This window comes from Anopheles coustani, unplaced genomic scaffold (genome assembly GCF_943734705.1).
Source record: "Anopheles coustani unplaced genomic scaffold, idAnoCousDA_361_x.2 scaffold_41_ctg1, whole genome shotgun sequence".
Taxonomy (NCBI): Eukaryota; Metazoa; Arthropoda; class Insecta; order Diptera; family Culicidae; genus Anopheles; species Anopheles coustani.
In genome coordinates, this window is record NW_026525423.1 from 412,501 (window position 1) to 417,687 (window position 5,187).

Genomic DNA, 5,187 nt, shown 5'->3' on the forward strand with positions numbered 1-5,187 from the left:
TTTGTTTCAATGTCCAATATGTACCGTTGGACTCGGTTAACGGGCTGTTAGCCCGCGTGTGGTTTAACTCACTGATACCTTCCATTGCCCATACGCTAGTTTGTTTGTGTTCCTTTGGTCAACTTCCATACTTGAATCATTTGTGCTACCGCTGCTGCTTCGACGCTACTTTGACATCTTCGCTTCTATTTAAATAAATAAATAAGCTGAAGCTAGACATCAGTAAACACCACCACAGACACCACAAGCACGCCTTCTCCTCGTACTTCCGCCTCACGCGGGAACACGGACGCTCTAAATACTTCGAATTCCAATGCCAGTATATTGTAAACCACGGGTTCTTTAATGCTAGCGGGTCGTCGCGACCCTAGTTAACATCATGGTGCACGTCTCGTGACGGGTGTCACGGCGTAGTTAAATGTATGCGATACATTTCTCAAATATAAGCGCTCAGTCATCTGTACATCATGGTAGGTTCCCACGACGTGCAATATGCGTTCAACTTATCAATGTTCATGTGTCCTGCAGTTCACATTATGACGCGCAGTTAGCTGCGGTCTTCATCGATCCATGAGCCGAGTGATCCACTGCCGAGGGTGACTAACTTGCGTAAGCCGCCGCTGTGCGCGTATACCCGTTCCCCGTAGGGAGGAGCAAGCCGCCGCTTAGAGACGAAGCATAAAGTGTCCTCATTCCACATAGGGCAAGCTGGATGAATCCATTTTACCCAGGACGGCCGAAGCGGCGTGGACCAGGGGAGAACTGAACCTTATACTTCACACCACAGTAAGTCTACGTGTCCTCTTCCACATAGGGCAAGCTAGAACTAACTATCTTACCCAGGACTGCCGAAGCAGCGTGGACCAGGGGAGGAACACACTTTTCATGGAAACGTAAGGCATCCATGACTGCCATAACGTAAGCCGCCGCTGTGCGCGTATACCCGTTCCCCGTAGGGAGGAGCAAGCCGCCGCTTAGAGACGAAGCATAAAGTGTCCTCATTCCACATAGGGCAAGCTGGATGAATCCATTTTACCCAGGACGGCCGAAGCGGCGTGGACCAGGGGAGAACTGAACTTTATACTTCACACCACAGTAAGTCTACGTGTCCTCTTCCACATAGGGCAAGCTAGAACTAACTATCTTACCCAGGACTGCCGAAGCAGCGTGGACCAGGGGAGGAACACACTTTTCATAGAAACGTAAGGCATCCATGACTGCCATAGTGCGTAAGCCGCCGCTGTGCGCGTAAACCCGTTCCCCGTAGGGAGGAGTCAAGCCGCCGCTTAGAGACGAAGTATTAAGTGTCCTCTTCCACATAGGGCAAGCTAGAATGAACTATCTTACCCAGGACCGCCGAAGCAGCGTGGACCAGGGGAGAACTGAACTTTATACTTCACACCACAGTATTGAGTAATGTGCCCTCTTCCACATAGGGCAAGCTAGAATGAACTATCTTACCCAGGACCGCCGGAGCAGTGTGGACCAGTGGAGGACTACACAATCATGAGGTTTGATATCGACTTGTGTGTTTCAATAGGGTACCGATGGTATGTTTTGAACCGATTTGATTTAGCCATTCTGAAGTCATCACTTGGTTGAAGCGCTGAACTAGGGAGGGGCATCGTTTACATATATATTGGTTTTCGCATGCTCTACTAGGTTAATGTCATAGGGTTGGCTATCGAGCATGCCCAAGTGATGACTTGATTGTGTGCTTGCTTGAATTCTTCACATTTCATACCATCGGTTAGTTGTCGAATCATTCCTCGATCATAACCTTCGTTCTTGGTTCATGTATGCTCTCTTCCACATAGGGCAAGCTAGAATTAACTATCTTACCCAGGACCGCCGAAGCAGCGTGGACCAGGGGAGAACTATACTTTGTCTTGTATGCCCTCTTCCACATAGGGCAAGCTAGAACTAACTATCTTACCCAGGACCGCCGAAGCAGCGTGGACCAGTGGAGGACTATACTTTGTTCATAACACCACAGTATTGAGTAATGTGCCCTCTTCCACATAGGGCAAGCTAGAATGAACTATCTTACCCAGGACCGCCGGAGCAGTGTGGACCAGTGGAGGACTACACAATCATGAGGTTTGATATCGACTTGTGTGTTTCAATAGGGTACCGATGGTATGTTTTGAACCGATTTGATTTAGCCATTCTGAAGTCATCACTTGGTTGAAGCGCTGAACTAGGGAGGGGCATCGTTTACATATATATTGGTTTTCGCATGCTCTACTAGGTTAATGTCATAGGGTTGGCTATCGAGCATGCCCAAGTGATGACTTGATTGTGTGCTTGCTTGAATTCTTCACATTTCATACCATCGGTTAGTTGTCGAATCATTCCTCGATCATAACCTTCGTTCTTGGTTCATGTATGCTCTCTTCCACATAGGGCAAGCTAGAATTAACTCTCTTACCCAGGACCGCCGAAGCAGCGTGGACCAGGGGAGAACTATACTTTGTCTTGTATGCCCTCTTCCACATAGGGCAAGCTAGAACAAACTATCTTACCCAGGACCGCCGAAGCAGCGTGGACCAGTGGAGGACTATACTTTGTTCATTACACCACAGTATTAAGTATGGTGTCCTCTTCCACATAGGGCAAGCTAGAACTAACTATCTTACCCAGGACCGCCGAAGCAGTGTGGACCAGGGGAGGACTATACTTTATACTTCACACACTAGCCATACTGAAGTCATCACTTGGTTGAAGCGCTGAACTACGGCGGGGTAATCGTTTACAGGTTATAATCATATAGCTGCATGCTCATTAGTAGATAATGGAATATTGTATGGCAATATGAGCATGCCCAAGTGATGACTTTGTTTCAAGCTCAACAGGTAGGGTATTGAGTCCTCTTCCACATAGGGCAAGCTAGAATGAACTATCTTACCCAGGACCGCCGGAGCAGCGTGGACCAGTGGAGGACTCTATACTTTATACTTCACACCACAGTATTGAGTACGACTTGCATAAAGCCCCTAATGAGAACCACGAGGGCTCTCTCAATGTAGAACCACGAGGGCTCTAGTACCGATTCTCTCGGTACGGCTTGGTCCGTGTTCCTTTATGCTTGTACTCTAAGTATTAAGTATTGTGTCCTCTTCCACATAGGGCAAGCTAGAACTAACTATCTTACCCAGGACCGCCGAAGCAGTGTGGACCAGGGGAGGACTATACTTTATACTTCACACACTAGCCATACTGAAGTCATCACTTGGTGGGGGTGAACTACGGCGGTATCTATCGTTTTGGTTCGGTCTATATAGGGTCGCTTGCATGCTCATTCGAATAAAATGTAATTGTGTATGGCAATATGAGCATGCCCAAGTGATGACTTTGTTTCAAGCTCAACAGGTAGGGTATTGAGTCCTCTTCCACATAGGGCAAGCTAGAATGAACTATCTTACCCAGGACCGCCGGAGCAGCGTGGACCAGTGGAGGACTCTATACTTTATACTTCACACCACAGTATTGAGTACTTCTTGCATAAAGCCCCTAATGAGAACCACGAGGGCTCTCTCAATGTAGAACCACAAGGGCTCTAGTACCGATTCTCTCGGTACGGCTTGGTCCGTGTTCCTTTATGCTTGTACTCTTAGAAAGTCTCAACCCGGAGGTCTTGACTTTGATTGTCATAGTTGGACTACGACGGGGCATCCGACCATTGCTGATCGAACACCCCTGATTCACCATCTTTCGGGTAGGCGGTACGCGTACCTCCGGACGCGGAAGTCTCAACCCGGAGGTCTTGACTTTGTATTGTCATAGTTGGACTACGACGGGGTATCCGACTCATCGAATACCCCAGAAGCACACCATCTTTCGGGTAGGCGGTACGCGTACCTCCGGACGCGGAAGTCTCAACCCGGAGGTCTTGACTTTGATTGTCATAGTTGGACTACGACGGGGCATCCGACCATTGCTGATCGAACACCCCTGATTCACCATCTTTCGGGTAGGCGGTACGCGTACCTCCGGACGCGGAAGTCTCAACCCGGAGGTCTTGACTTGGATTGTCATAGTTGGACTACGACGGGGCATCCGACCATTGCTGATCGAACACCCCTGATTCACCATCTTTCGGATAGGAGGTGCGCCCACCTCCGACGCGGAAGTCTCAACCCGGAGGTTCGGACTTAGAGTTTTTCCCATTCAAAAGTTTTTCTCTTAGCCATACTGAAGTCATCACTTGGTGAACGATTGAACTAGGGCGGGTTAATCGTTTATAGGTATCATGTGGTTTGCATGCTCTCTTAGGTTAAGGTCATGTGGTTGGCTATCGAGCATGCCCAAGTGATGACTTTGTTTCACGCTTGCTTGATTTCTTCATGATTCCCTGTTATATAGTGTAATCATTCGAGAACAGGGAATCTTTGGTTTTGCTCAACAGGTATTGGATGTCAACTTGGTATCTAGATCGCATTAAGTCTCAACCCTTAGGTTCGGACTTGTATAGTGACATCTTGTTACGGTCTTGAGTCTCAACCCGCAGGTTCGGACTACTTAGTGTTTGATCGAATATAATATGGCAACTTGTGCCTAAGTCTCAACCCGCAGGTTCGGACTTCTGTTTATTTGGCCAATGTATGTATAAGGCAACTTGTGCCTAAGTCTCAACCCGCAAGTTCGGACTTGTGTATTTGTTCGAAGTCATGTATAAGGCAACGTGTGCCTAAGTCTCAACTCGCAGGTTCGGACTTGTTAGTGTTTCGTCAACTTTCATATGGCAACTTGTGCCTAAGTCTCAACCCGCAGGTTCGGACTTGTGTATTTGTTCGAAGTCATGTATAAGGCAACTTGTGCCTAAGTCTCAACCCGCAGGTTCGGACTTGTGTATTTGTTCGAAGTCATGTATAAGGCAACGTGTGCCTAAGTCTCAACCCGCAGGTTCGGACTTCTATAGTGTTTCGTCAATTATCATATGGCAACTTGTGCCGAAGTCTCAACCCGCAGGTTCGGACTTCTATAGTGTTTCGTCAATTATCATATGGCAACTTGTGCCGAAGTCTCAACCCGCAGGTTCGGACTTCTGGAAGGATCACTTGGCCACTAATGATCCTTCCGCAGGTTCACCTACGGAAACCTTGTTACGACTTTTACTTCCTCTAAATCATCAAGTTCGGTCAACTTCGATAAAGCAGACGCGGTTCACGAGGATCCAGCGAACGA

General features: G+C 47.9%; 1 non-coding gene across 1 annotated transcript; it reads right to left on the reverse strand.

The window, feature by feature from the left end:
• Nucleotides 1-444: 444 nt before the first annotated feature.
• Nucleotides 445-599, reverse strand: LOC131271293 (5.8S ribosomal RNA). The gene has a single exon (XR_009180098.1). It is a non-coding gene; the product is annotated as a 5.8S ribosomal RNA (ribosomal RNA).
• Nucleotides 600-5,187: the final 4,588 nt, after the last annotated feature.